Source organism: Bos taurus, chromosome 23 (genome assembly GCF_002263795.3).
Source record: "Bos taurus isolate L1 Dominette 01449 registration number 42190680 breed Hereford chromosome 23, ARS-UCD2.0, whole genome shotgun sequence".
Classification (NCBI taxonomy): Eukaryota; Metazoa; Chordata; class Mammalia; order Artiodactyla; family Bovidae; genus Bos; species Bos taurus.
Genome location: NC_037350.1, coordinates 7,877,298 through 7,891,862, shown reverse-complemented (window position 1 = coordinate 7,891,862; position 14,565 = coordinate 7,877,298). Strand labels below are relative to the sequence as shown.

General features: G+C 58.1%; 1 long non-coding RNA gene across 2 annotated transcripts; it reads right to left on the bottom strand.

The window, feature by feature from the left end:
• Positions 1-297: 297 nt before the first annotated feature.
• On the bottom strand, positions 298-14,551 carry LOC101905527 (uncharacterized). Of its 2 annotated transcripts, XR_239510.5 has the most exons (5): positions 14,077-14,551; positions 8,124-8,297; positions 7,237-7,302; positions 3,244-3,291; positions 298-2,454 (listed from the first exon to the last, which is right to left on the bottom strand). It is a non-coding gene; the product is annotated as an uncharacterized lncRNA (long non-coding RNA). The 2 variants fall into 2 exon arrangements; XR_003032232.2 differs by lacking the exons at positions 298-2,454; positions 3,244-3,291 and adding an exon at positions 5,843-6,521.
• Positions 14,552-14,565: the final 14 nt, after the last annotated feature.

Below are 14,565 nucleotides of genomic sequence, written 5' to 3'. Positions count from 1 at the left end.
GCTCACCCCGGCCCAGGATCTTGAAGGTGGTTGATGGGGCCCAGACAGAGAGAAGAGTATGTGTGTGGATGTATGTGTATGGACACGTGCTTATGCATGACTGTGCTCCAGCCATCCCGTTGGGGGAGGGGGTTTCATCTGAGACACACACGCTCCATGTACTTTATCAAATTTGCAGATGCCACACTGTTGGGGGGATGATGGCAAATATGCCAGATGACAGAGCCGGGCTCTAAAGGAAAGTTGACAGGCCGGAGCAATGGGGTGGATCTAACAAGATGAAACTTAACAGGGACAAACGTGTTTATTTTTGTTTTATTGATTTATTTGTGCCCTGCCTTCATGTGCGGAGGAATGGGCAAGGAATAGCAACTCACAGGAGAAAGGCAATGAGATGCCAGCATCTGGGGCCACAGGCCTCACTGCACAGAACTGGGGATGCAGAGGGCGCCGGAGCCAAGTTCCAGCAGGGCTTTGGAACCACGGGCTGATGGTCAGGACTATGGGAAGCGATGGAGAAGTCGATCGTGGGTGCATCAGTAAAGGTATACCACCCAGGTTTGAAGTTAGCGGGACTGGGAGTCAGAGCACGTGAGTCTGAAGCCTGGTTTGGTCAGGCTGTCCTGTTGGGCAGGTACCTTTTAGGCAGCTCAAGCCTGATCGCCCTCTTCTCTGTCCCCCTGGTATCAGGTCCCCATGCCCATCTCTCCTTTCCTGGGGCCAGGGCACCCCCAGGCAGCCTCTCCCTTTAAACACATCCCAGCAAGAGTCAGGCCTGGGACTTCCCAAAGTGGTGGGGGGGTGCGGACATGGGAGGATTACTCCAAGAACTCTCTCCGCCCTCCACCCCGAAGCTAACACAGTCCAGCTCACAGTTCTGGCAGCTCAGCTGAGGACTGGGAGTGGGATGTTGCACTCTTGTCTGGGGGGCACCTCTCATTTTCTCTGAGGGATCTCTTACTGGCCCCCTCTCTTGGGTTTTGCTGAGAGAAGGTTCAGCAGGAATATGGTCCCTTGCTCCCAACATCATAAGGGAAGGGTTAGGCTAGTTCTGATGACCCATGAAGGGCAGGGCTGGACCTATGAAACAGAAACCTCAAGGAGACAAACCTTGGCTCTGTAGGAGAAGGTATTTTGAGCCTTGAACTGCCTTGGTAGATAATGAGCCCCCCATCACTGGAGGTACGTAAGCAGAGGCTACATGGGCACACAACAGATATGCTAGCATGGAATAGATGGATGGAACTAGATGAGTTTGAAGGTCTTGCCCTTTACTGAGATGGCATGACACTAGGCGAGCTCTTTTTTTTTAGTTTTTTTCTTTCTTTCTTCATTTTGTTTTGTTTGTTTGTTTTAGGCAAGCTCTTGGTTAAAGTTTAACCAAGATTTTTGACCCATGAGAACCCTGAATAAGACACCTGTCTCCCACCCCTTAACCCCTCCCTTCCTCTATTAGAAGATACCTTGGGAAGAGGGTTCCTTCCATACCCTTTGGCTGTCTCAGGAGGACTTCCTGGAGGAGTAGTTGATCCATCTGCAGGGTCTGGGGGAGAAGGTGTGAGCTTTGTGGGGTAGTGGCCCCTGGCAGAGAAGTAAGAACACGCTGGAGAGGGGAGCTAAGCAGATGGTGGAACCTGGATGGGCACACCCCTGGCTGGCAAGGGCCTGGGCTCTGGATCTGAGCCCACGTTCTGTGACTTCCTGGCCGTGTCACACACTTAGGTGACACACTTCCTCTGGACCTCAGGTTTCCCATCTACCAGTACATGATGGAGAGACAGGCCCCAGCTCCACAAGTGGTGAAGGATTCGCTGACATACTGCAGTGTGCTGGTATGTAGACAGTATTAATAATGATGCGGATGACGAAAATGTGTAAACAGATGGAATTAACCGGTGTTCAGGTGTCAGTTCATCACAAAGGACTTGTCTCGGAAGTCGAAGCGTTTCTGCCTGGGGCAGGCTGCTGCCTGGGGCTGATGAGCTCCCTGTCCTGGGAAGTATTCAAGCCCTGTGACTTGATGCCTGGGCAGGGAGGGGAGGCACCTGCAACCTCCCCGCCGGCTGTGGGCACAGCAGGGACTGCTGAGTCAAGCGGCCTTGCCTGTGGCCCAGGCTGAGGCTTGTCCTGCAGGGCAGCTCTGGTACCAGCGGGCCGGGTGGTGGAGGGATGGGAAAAGGAGGGCTCGGAGGCTTCGGATGAGGAGTCCCATGGCTGAGCACACGGTGGGCTTTAGGGGGCTCTGGGCAGACTGGGGAGACCAGAGCAGTGACGCTGGCACCCGAGGAGCCCAAGCTCCAGGTCCAGTCCCCCAGGAGGGTCACTCAGGTGGCCAGAGATGGGGTCAGCTGACCCGACTAGCAGTTCTGATCTCCAAGGGGGTGCTGGCATCTCACCCACCCCTGGTGCTGGGCCCTCCTCCAGCTCCGCTGGGGGCCTCCCGGGGCCAGGAGCCTGAGGAGAAGGAGAGCAAGTCCAGGGAGGGGCAGGGACTCAGCGATATCCCCAGAGGTGGTCCTTCCCCCTTCCCGTCCTCCAGGACTGACAAGAGGGCAGGCGATTGTGCTGCGCTGAGAGTCAGTACCGGGTGGGGGCCCGATACAGCCGCTGCAGCCTGAGGGGGCACACAGAGCCCCTGGGTGGGCCCCTGGGGGCTGAGGGTGGGCGAGGGGTTCATCCCTCCCCTGGCCCCCTCTGAGGCCTCCCCCACAGAGAGGGCACTTGCCGCCCCCGACGGAGCAAGGGGAGCCGGCCTGGGTGTCACCGTTGTCGGCCAGACCTGGGGTGGTCATGCTGCCCTCTGCCTGGCCCCCACTGCTTGGGAGGGGGTGCAGGTCACTCCTGGCCCCCTGGGATGCCCCTGCCTCCCTCTGGGGACGGTGCGCCAGGGCTGGGCGGGCTGAAGGCAGAGCAGAGGGTCCGTGCGCCCACCCTAACCCTCACCCTCCCTGCCTGGGGCCCATTCTGGAGCCAGAGGAAGATGATGACCCCCCACACGCCCACCCCAGGAAGCGCTCTGGCACCAGTTGGGAGAGGGCCCTGGCTGACAGCATCCAGGAGGGAGCCTGGGGCTTCAGAGTGGCTCCAGGGACGTGGGGAAACTTCTCTGACAAAACCAAACTGAAGCCAAAACAAACAGAACTTCTCCTGAGAGAAAAAGGCCTGAAATCCCACCATTAAAAATTCATTCCTTTAGCTTAACACTTTGTCCTTTTTAAACATAAAAGCCCATCAGAGCCTCACCTCCGAGTAGGTGTGTCCAAGGAAGGAAGAGAGAGAATGCTTCAAGTCCTGGAGAAGAAACATGTGAGGAGACTGAGGAAGAGAGCCAAGCGGAAGCGGGTTTCCGGGATTTCCTTCCCCAGCTCCCAGACACCTGCCAGGGAGGGAGGCGAGTCTCCCAGGGCGGCCCCTGGGTTCGGGGCGTGAGACTGGACAGAACAGACCACAGCCCTCCAAGCAGACGCCATGCACACATGTGCGTGCACGCACACCCGCGGGCTCGTGTGCACTTCTGTGCACACACCTGTGCGTGCTTCGTGCACACATGTCCCTCCCCAACACACACACACCACCACACTCACTCTCCGGCTCCTGCACGTGACATGGAATCCAGAAAAGGGAAGACTCTGGGCCTCCAGCACCCCCCCATACCTCCCCAGGGTCGTGTCCGGAGCTGCGCCCCCCAGGAGTTGCTTTTCTGATTTAGGGTCACTGCTTCCAGCCAGTGAATCTTTGGAGAATCTGCCGGAAGCTGCTGAAGGGCCCTTGTGACATCTGAGAGGTGGAGCAATTAACCCATTAGCGAGGATTAGCTTCTCACACTGACATCTGCCTGGGACCTCCCGTGAGCTGGCTCTGTGCTTCCACAGCCGCCCACCTGCCCAGGTCCACCCGCCGGCTTCAGCTGAGCCCGAGGTGGGGGGTGGGGGTGGGGGTGGGAGTGGGGGGCTGCCTTGGTGCATTAGATCTTTATGTTGGGGGCCTCTTCCTTCCCTTTCCTCTTTTTAAATTGTGGCAAAACATCCTCCTCTCCTTTTTAAGTAAGTTTAACGTTTATAGTCACATGTGGTCTAATTTTAAGAATCAAACAGTATTTCACAGCTGATAAAAAAACCCTCCCCTGCCCGCCTCCAGGCCAACTTTCACCTCCGTTGGTCGTTTTCTTCTGCTCCTGGGTGTCTCTCTTCTACCTGATGTGCAGATACTACAAATTCGTGATTTTTCTATTTTGGATTGTATCTATTGATTTCTTACTGTCGATTAGAATGTTACTTCCCATTAAGATTCAAGTACTCCATAACCCATTTCCCCTCCCCCTCCCAACCTCTAAACGTCTACTATCATTTCCATGAAATCAGCATCTCAGGCGTACATTCCTGCTACAGCATGTCGATATGATTGAATCTGAATCATGCAGTGTCTCAGGATTAGATTTTCTCTTCTAGAAAACTCTTTGTTTCCTAAAGTTAATCAAGTTGCCTTTTGAGGCTTTTTATTTGTTCCTTCAAATTTCTGTGTTCCTGTCATCAATCTACGCCAGAGCCTCTGACCAGACTTTAAACCTACTCTCAGGGAAATTCCCTGAAGGTTCAGTGGTTAGGACTCAGCGCTTTCACTGCCGGGGCCTGGGTTCAATCTCTGGTCAGAGAACTAAGATCTTGCAAACTGAGCGGCACAGCAAAAACAGCAGCAACAACAAAAAACCCTCCTCTTGAGGTGGTCATATCCCTCTGGTAATCTGACCAGTCCTGCGGGACCCTCCCTACAGAATCTTGGGGTCCTAGGCCTCCCCTGCACCACCTTCCAACACTGGACCCCTGCTTGCCGGGTCCGGGGTTGCTTTCTTTCTTGATTTCTATCCTCACTTTGTCGGAAGTCATCCTTTAAGATCGCCTCTTCCAGACTTGGCCTTGAGACTGGGCCTCCCGGCACTCCCTCTTGTTCTGACTGTGGGAGCCCCAACCTGCGGGCAGTGCCTGGGTCTAGAAGCAGGGTGTCGCCAGCCCCCAGAGCCTGGTGACTCTTGAGTTTTCAGCCCGTCCTCCTGCATCAGGAGGACAAGCTGCCTCATTTCAGAGGCCTCCCAACTTTTTCCTTGTTGAATCCCGTCCTCCTTGTTCAATCCCTTCAATGGTGGGCCTTCCCCAAAGTGAGGATAGCTAGATGTTAGTTGCATCTCCCAAAGCTGAGTCTCCCGTGCAGTCCTCCCCTGGCTCATCCTCTGTCCTCGAAGCGCCTCTTTTTGCCCCCTTTGCCATCATTTAGCGGGGATTGGGGACCCAGTGTTCACTCCACTGTGTGGATCAACTGCAAGGGCATTATTGATTCATTTTTGTAAAGTCCCAAAACCCAGCACAACACTGGTACGTGGCAGGTGCCGCCTGGATAAACGAATGAGTGAAAGGCAAAAGGACAGGGTCCTCTGCCCTCAAAAACCTCACAGCACAGCTGGGCGGAGGATGCAGGTTGGAGGGAGGAGGAAGTCGATAGATCCGTGCCTTAGCGCTCAGAGTGGGGCTGATTGTGCAAGCGGCCGTGCAGCCCACAGGCCATGGAAATTCGGGGCGGCCGCCGCGAGTACGTCACCCGCCCCAGGGGGGAGGACAGAGGCGCCGTGACAAGAGGCTGGAGGGAGTGGCCACCCAAGGCCATCCGGGCAGCCAAGCTCCAGGCACAGGCAAGGCAGCCAGGAGGTCCAACTCAAGGCTGACGATCCGGCCCTGCCCCACGCGGGGCCCCACCGCAGCCTGGGTGCACGGAGAAGATGGGGTGCCCCCCACATGAGAGGTGAGCCTGGTGCCAGAGTGGGAGTGTCAGATAAAACGCAGGAAGCCCAGGGCCCCCCGAGGTCTAGACCCAGCCCCCAGCCCTGCCCTGGCCCCCCAGGCAGCTGGACTGCCTTCCTGGCATGGATCACCCTGGGGCCATGTGGCTGCCCCTCTGCTGGGGAGGGTGAACTGGCTACTCACATCTCAGGCCTAATTTTATTTCTTTGTTCTTTAATATTTATTTTTATTTATTTATTTGGCTTTGCCGCATCTTGTAGCATGTGGGATCTAGTTCCCTGGCCAGGGATTGAACCCAGGGCTCCTGCATGGGGAGCGTGGAGTCTTGGCCACTGAACCACCAGGGAAGTCCCCAAGCCTAATTTTCTCTGCTCCCTTAGGAGGGCTGGAAAGGTCACCAGAGCAGCAAAGGCCAGAGGGCCAGAGCTCTGGAGGTGAGCTAGCCAGGCCTTCGAGGGCCTCCCCCTGCCTCGGAACTTGGGGTCCAGGCTTCTGCGCTGGTCTTGCTCAGAGGGGCAGGCAGCGGGTGGCCAGCCACGCTGAAACAGGGCAAGTGGTGAGGAAGAGAACACCCGAGAGGCCCGTGGGACCATCATGATCAGGTCCTGACTGCATTTCCCTTTATCGCTGCCGCAGCAGCCCTCACTCATCAGGACCCCCCCGCTCCGGAATCTCAGAGCTTCTCAATCCAGGGCAAGGAGTCAGCAGCCAGAGCTTCCTTATCTGTGAAATCTGGGCATAAGAAGAGCACTTCCCTCACAGGGTGATCAGAGGATTAATCCAAGTTGATAACAACTAGTAGTTAGAACAGTGCCCGGCGCTTGACAAGGGCTTTATCTGTGTCTGTTGACATTCTGTGCCAAATGTCATGATTTGAACCCCCCACCCCGTTCTTGCCACCAGGCCGAGGCCTCGCCCCTGCCCTCCCGGGTCGTCCCAGGCCCCTCGCCAACTGTAGCAGCCTCCAGGGCCTTCCTGGGGCAGAGAAAGTGTTCTGGGGAGCAGCTGCCCGAAGAACAGACTCCCCGATCACCAGCCTGCCGGGGCCCTGCTGGCCTGGGGTGGGCCGCCCAGGGCTGGGGCGGGGGTGGGCCAAGGATGGATGGCCGCCCAGCCCCATGTGCTCAGCTCAGCAGAAACCACGGCCGACGGTAATGGGCTGGCGGCCCCCAGCTGCAACCAACTTCATTTTCTGCCACAATTAAACGATCGCCCACGTTTGCTCACGCTCACTTATTCAATTACCTTCACGGCCCTGAAGGACTCGTGGAGAAGCAGCCATAAATAATGTGCATCAGCTGCCCCTGGCCGTCACCCCTGCCCATCACTCTTACAGGCCCAGGCGGCCCTTCCTGCCAGCACCAGTCATCACCCGGGAGCCCCGGTTCCCCAAGTCAGCCCTCCCCTGCTCCCACCACCCACAGCTGGCCTGAGAGTGGGCCATTACCTGCTTCTACCCGCGCAGCTGGGGTCCCCAGGAGGCCATCCCCTCTGCGGGTCTCCTGTTCCTCACCTGTGAAATGACAGAAAAATTATGTTAGCTCTGAAGGGTGGCCCTTGCCTGGAACTGTGGTCCTAGCTTCATAGTCAAAATGCAGCACCTCTCAAAGTGGGGGGAGAGATGAGGGGTCCTCTCTCCACTGTCCCCCCACCCCCGCCACTCCAGCCACTCTGAAGGTTTCTGGAAACTCCATGCTCTCCACACTCTCTGGACTTTCATGGGTGCTCTTCACCTTGCTGTTCCCTCCATTCTCTTCTCTGCCCAGGACTCCTATGTGCTCTTCAGGGTCCAGCTTGGATGCCTTGAAGCTCACCCCATGGCAAGCTGATTAACCTCGCCCTCCTTACGCTCCCCAGCACTTCACACATGCCCCAGTGGTACCCACATGTCCTGCATTGGGGGGGCAGGCTCAAATTCAAATATTCTGGGCTGCTGTCCCCATATAACCATTTCAGGGCATGAAGCTGAACTCAGAGTTGGAAAATGTAGTCACTGTGGTTCCCCTCCCCAACAGAGGCCCATTCATGTAAGGCCTTACTGGAATTTATAATAATAACAGCCAACATCTGGGGTACCTTGTGTCAAACACTGTGCTAAATGTTTTTTATTTGTACAACGTCATCAAAACATAGCCCTAAGAAAATTATGCCCACTTCACAGATGCAAAAACTGAGGCTTGGTGAGGTTGAGATGCTCGTCCCAGGTCACATCACCAGGAAATGGCAGAGCTGAGACTGGAACCCAGGTGTGTGCACCTCACTATCCACGCTCCTCACCAGCCCTCCATCCCCTGCAGCACAGGCCGCAGGTTCAAGTCTGGCTATTCCACTGACCGTTATGTGACTCTGGGCAAGACCTTTCATCTCTTTGCAGCCTTGCTTTGTCTCTCCTCCGCTGTAAAATGAAAAGATGATAGCTGGTGGCCTCTGAGGGCCCCTCCAGCTCGGATGTTCTGAGATTTCACTTCTGTCCGGAAAGCGTTGCTCTGACCAGCAGAACCAACGAAGCTGTGAAAATTAAAGGCACAAACGGTGGGGTCACCCTCTGGGGGGCTGCTCTGGGGCAGCCCCTCCCCGCGCCACTCCTCTCATGCCCAGACAGCCGGCCGCAGCCTGTGCCCTCCAGGAGGGCCGCCCTCCACTCTAGGAACAGCGGCAGAATCTCTGGGGCTCAGGGCACGGCAGGCGCCTTCCTCTGGTGGCCTTTGATGTCGGCCTCCAGGGAGACCTCATGCAAGTTAAGGCCAGAGGAGTCAGACCCCAGAGTCCTGACATGTAACTGGAATCTCGATCCTCGTCACACACTGGCTCTTTCTTGGATTAACAGCCCATGAGCATCCACCCTCCTGAGTGCTGTCTGGGGAAGCAGTCCTCGCTGAGCCCTCGCCAAACGCTAGCTGGGGACGTAACCAGCCCCGTGCCGCATGCCCTGCCTGTGTCCCCGCATAGGGACCCAGCCACACCTCCCTCCTGCCTCCTCCCCAGCCCAGACCCGGCCCCAGACTGGCCTGGGGGAGTGGGGGCTCACTCGGGCATCTGGCCTCTCCTTGATGTAGGGGTATCCTTGCCTTAGTGGGTGTGACCGTGGGGCTGATTGATGAATAAGCTAGTGGCTGAGAGCGGGCCCTGTGTGCAAACCCCAGCTGTACCACTCACGCGGCCTCTCTGGGCCGCTGTTTCTCAGCTGTGACCGAGGGTATAATGGCCCCAACCCCGCCCTGGATGTGAGGGTGAGATGAGGAAATGTGTGCATGTGAAGAGCAGGTGCCCCCGACAGCTTGCTGCTGGGGGGTGGCCACACTGGGGGCTCCCTAGCACTCCCCCACCCCTGACCCCATGCTCTCGCCTCCCCTGACGTTCCTCCTGGGACTGCCGGGTGGCATCCCTGGGTGACCTTGTCAGTGGAGCCCAGCCGACTGACAGAGGATTTGGCGCCTGCCCTGCTGGGTGCAGTCTCCTCAAAGTTTCAAGTTCCCTGGGGGGTGGAGGCTGAGGAAGGTCAGTCGTGGCCCCTGCAGCCCCGGAGGTCATAGCTCGTCAGCCGTTTGGGATCCCAGCGAAGCCCAGGCCTCCCGTGATGCTGAGTCTGGGATGGGATCCAGGATACAAGTTCCCTCCCAGGTGGGGTCAGGGTGGGAGGCAAGGCAGTCAGGCCAGTACAGGCCCAATTCGGGGGCAGTTGCCAGCCGCCCAGCTTCCCAAGACCGTGAGAAGCTGCCAGCGACCAGCACCGTCTTTGGGGGCAGCAGCTGATGGACAAGGTGGCCAAATACCAGAGGGCTTGGGCGGCTTGGGGAGAGTCTGGGAGACTTGGGGGGGCAGGCAAGCTAGAGCCACACGCCAGCCTCGAAGGAAGCCCAGGGCCGCTGTGCCCAGGACCTTCCTCTCTGGTTCCCTTTGGGGCTCCCGGGGCCTCTGTGGGGTCCCTCAGGGCCCAAGTCTCTGGGCAAAATCCATTCCCCTGCCCTCTGCAGAGAACCTGATTAGGCCTGCTAATCAGGACGTTCCTGTTGAGCCCAGAATGTCCCCGACTCAACTTGCTTGCACACCCACATCTGGATCACACCTGCTCCCATCAACATGCACGTTCACACACTTGCAGTCACACATACACACAGATACGTGCACACACACACACATGTAAACTCACATATGGCCTGAACACAGCAGAATGAGAACAAGAAGTATCAGCAGAAACAGAAAAGGGAGCAGGAGAATGTGACGGAAAAGGGAAAACCTGAGACAGAAAGAGCTAAGACTAGGGATTCCCTCGGGGTCCAGTGGCTAGGACTCCACCCTCTCACTGCAGGGCCCGGGTTCAATCCCTGGTTGGGGAACTAAGACCCTGCAAGCCCACAGCACAGCAAAGAAAAGAAAAAAAAAAAAAAAATGAGTGAGTGAATAAAAAGCTAAGACAGCCCAGGCCCTAACTGACAGGAAGAAAAAGAGGGACACAGAAAGAGACCGTGGAGAAGCTCACAGGACCACGTGTACTTCCTCCCTGAGCCTCGACGCTCCTGCCTGTAAAATGGGGCTCCTCACGCAGCGGGGGCGTGGTGGAGGAAGCGGTCTGCACACTTGTCCTGGAGGACACTACACCACCAGGGAGGGGGCAGGGAAGGAAGGAGAGGGTGGGATGCCCAGCTGGGGCCCATGCAGTGGAGTGGAGGGGCTTTTTTCTGGAAACTGGGCGAGTTGGCAGGACCCATGGCACTGTGATGTCTACCCCGTGGGAGGGGTGATGACACGTCCTGGAACACCGAGGGTTGTTGTCTCCAGAGCAAGGAAACTGGGTCACAGGGGAGCTGCTAAGGAAAACCATCACAGTGACTAGGCTGAGGACCCCACGCCCCGGGCCAGGGAAAGGAGAGGAAATCCCTGAAGGCTCTTGACTGTACACACCCCCAGCTGTGAGAGCCAGAGCTGGGAGAGGAAGAGGCTGGGAGGGGGAGCCAGAGACCCAGAACGAGCTCACCCCTTCACTCATTCATCAAACATGTACACTGGGAAACTGGCGCTGAGCCACATGCTGGGCACATACTGTCAAACGAAATGAGCCAAGTCACCATTCTCGAGGAAGGAGAACATGCCGGAGCAAATAATCACGCAAGTATGAAAGGTACTGGTTGGTGGCCCACATCAGAGAGCTCAGGGACGGCTTCTTGGTGGAGGTGATGCTTCGCTGGCCTCTGAAGGGTGAAAACTAGGCAGAGGGATGAAAGAAGGGCATCCCAGGCAGAAGGAACAGCTGGTGCCAAGGCCCCATGCAAGGTGTCACTGGACCACAGAGTTGAACTGGGGCCGGGGAGCTGGGCCCCGGGGAGGCATTTGGACATTTTTTCTTAGGACCGGGAGTCATGGAAGAGTATTAAGCAGGTAAATGACGTGACCCAAATCGTTCTAAATCGTCAGTCTGGGGAGGATGGCTGTTGGGAGGACAGCACGAGGAGCTATAGCACCATCATGCGGGAGACGGCAGGGAGGTGGCCGTGGAAATGGAGCAGAGGGGACCAGCCTGGGACGTGAAATCCACAAGACCTGGAGCTGGATGAACTGCTGGGAGGGCAGCAGGGAAGGGCCGGGAGAGGGGCGTCCTGAAAAGGTCAGGGGAAGCTGTGGGCAGATGGGCGAAGGGGGAGCAAGGCAGGGAGGGACCAGCCCACTCCTTTGACTTGAGGATGGGCCCCAGATGGTTGCAGTGCGCCCATGGTAGCAGTGTTAGTCGTTCAGTTGTGTCCGACTCTTCGCCATCCCAGGGACTGTAGCCCGCCAAGCTCCTCTGTCCATGGGATTCTCCAGCCGAGAATACTGGAGTATTTCCCTTCTCCAGAGGACCTTCACAACCCAGGGATTGAACCCAGGCTTCCTGCACTGCAGGGAGACTTTTTACCATCTGAGCCACCAGGAAGCCCAGAGCATGCTTATGAGCCCAGGCACGTTCTACCTCCAAATGGTGGGCGCTAAGAGCTAGTCTGGAATGTTCGGTGCACAGAAGAGCCAGGTGCTGGTCAGGGCTGATTTCCTGGAGGAGAGACAGGAACCAGGCCCAGCGTCACAGGGTCCCGGATGTGGCTGGGGAAAGAGGCAGGGAGCAGGCATCTTGCAGGCGAGGCCAAGCTTCGGAAAAGTGACCACGGAGAGAACTTGGCAGCAGCCGGAAACAGAAATAGAGCGCCCTCTGATTGCACAACAGAAAGGCCCACATCATGGGTGCTTTTGCTCACTGCTGTGTCTCAGATCACATCCTAGGTGCTCAGAAACGTTGTTCAATTAATGAGTGAATGAGGAGTCAGTGTGGCATCTTGCTCTTTGCAACAACAGAGCAAAAATAGAAACCACTGGAAGATGAACTAACCCTCTTGAGGCCCTGAGTTCCCCTAGACTCCGCCCCTCGGGGCCATGGTGGGCCCTCCCCTCTGCCCTTCTAGGGGCCCCCCTGCTCGGCCTGTGTTGCTGTGAGGTTCCCAAACAGGGATCTGAGCCCAGCCAGGAAGGAAAGGGGAATGAGGGAGGGTGGTGGGGAAGGAAGGTCATGGCCAGGCAATCAGACCCCAGCCTTTTAGCTGGACCTGCTTTCCCTGCTGAAATGGAATTCGCCAGTCTGGGCTGGGGAACAAAGGGCGAGGGTGTCTGGGATCCTCACTCTGCTTTAAACCAGGCCTCAGGGTGCCCCAGGAATCCCTGTCCAGGGAAGGGGAGGACCTGCGGGGGGAACCTGGAAAAGAGTTCATCAGCAGGAAGGGCAGCTGGGCTGGGTTGGTGGGTGGGGGCCCCAGCCCCCTCTTTCTGCCAATAACACATCTGTCCAGCAGCACGTGCTGTGCCAGGCCCCAGAGTGGGTGCGGCAGGCACTGCGTGGACAGGGACCGAGGAAGCCTCTGGGAGGAGGGTCAGGAGACTGGGGTTCTGGCCCTGGCTCTCCTGCTGTGAGTGAGCAGTGAGGGAGACTGGTAGAGGGGCTCCATGGACACAGGGAAACGCAGGAGGGGCGTGGGGAAAGCCAGGCACCTGGTGCTGCAGCAACAGCTCTGCGAGGGGCGGCGGGAGGGGGCTTGTCAGACCAGGAGGCGGGGGAGGGGGCCCTGGGGAACCAGGACATGGGGGACGTGGCCCAGAGTGAGACAGGGGCAGGACCCGCCAAGAGAGAAGCTGGCAGAGGGGACTGGGCAGAGCCTCAGGGGACCAAGCGCTCACACACAGAGAAGGCATGGGCGGGTCAGTGCGAGTGGGCCGCTCAGCACCCAGAGGCACCACGGCCAGGAGTGCAGGCTGGCCGCGGGGACCTGAAGGGCGGACTTCAGGCCTTCCTGATACCTGGTCCAGCGTCACTCGGACCTGAAGTCTGCCCCTTGCTGAGTCCCTGTCCTTTGCTCACCGCCCCCAGACCTTGTCCAGCCTGCCTCCTCAACATCTAAGGAAACTGCCTGTGGCTTCCACCCTGCGCCTGCTCTCCCTGCCAGGCCAGGGCGCACCTGGAGGACAGCAGCTGCGGCTCAGCACCTGCCCATCTGCCTGGTATCCTCAAACCCTCTCCCCAAAGCAGGCCAGAGCGAGCCCTCTGCACACAGTGGAGCCCCGCTCTCTCTGGTAGGAAGCCCTTGGGAACCTCCTGAGAAGCTGAGGACAGAGGGCTGTAAGGCATCCCTGCCCACCCCCACACCTGCCCCTCTGAGCTCTCCCCTCACCACGCTCCCCCACACCAAACCCGATGAGCCGCCTCCTCCTTCAGGTCTCCTTCTGTAGGTCACCTCCTCCAGGATACCTTCCCTGCTTCCCCCAGCCTGGTGACAGCACACACACCGTCCCCCGCCACCAACACACATGCACACACACACACCACGCCCCCCACTAACACACATGCACCCCCCAACACACACACACCGCCCCCCCACCAACACACACACACTGCCCCCCACCGCCCCCCCCCAGGCCACCAACACACATGCACATCACACCCCCCCACCAACACACACACACCCCCCCAACACACACACACTGCCCCCCCACTAACACACACGCACACCATGACCCCCCACCAACACACACGCACACCACGCCCGCACACCAACACACACGCACACCACGCCCCCCCACCGCCCCCCCAGGCCACCAACACATACGTACGCCATGCCCCCGAACACACATGCACACCACACCCCCCCACCAACACTCACGCACACCACGCCCCCTGAACACACATGCACACCACGCCCCCCCCACCAACACTCATGCACACCACGCCCCCTGAACACACACGCACACCACGCCCCATCCTCTCACCACTTACCCTGGAGCTGCCCTGTGACTTGCCGGAGGCCCTGACTGTAACCCCCTGACAACAGGCCCTGTTCCGGCAGGTTTCTGGCTCAGCCTAGCCAAGTATCTGTACCCACGAGGGCCTTGAAAACACCTGATGCACTGACTGTCCTCACACTGACTGTTGATTGAATGTCTCGCCCAAGACTGTCCTCTGGCAGCCGCTGCTAGGGGCAAACTGGCAGTGACGTTGTCGGGACTGGGGTGGAGGCGGGAGACGAGGAGAAGGGAGAACACGACCCCCACGCCAGCCTTACCCCATAAACAGGGAATCAAAAGCTAACCAGGGGCCTGAGGCACTTGGCCTTTGGTGCCCAGGGCCTGACATCCCTCCAGACCCCTCCTCCCTTCCTCCCCTTCCTCCCTCTCCCTCCCAGGCCCTCTGGCCCTGCCCCAGGGCAGCCCGACACCAGCTGACAGCTGCCCACGCCAGCCAGCCCCTGCTGGCCCTCCCAGAGGG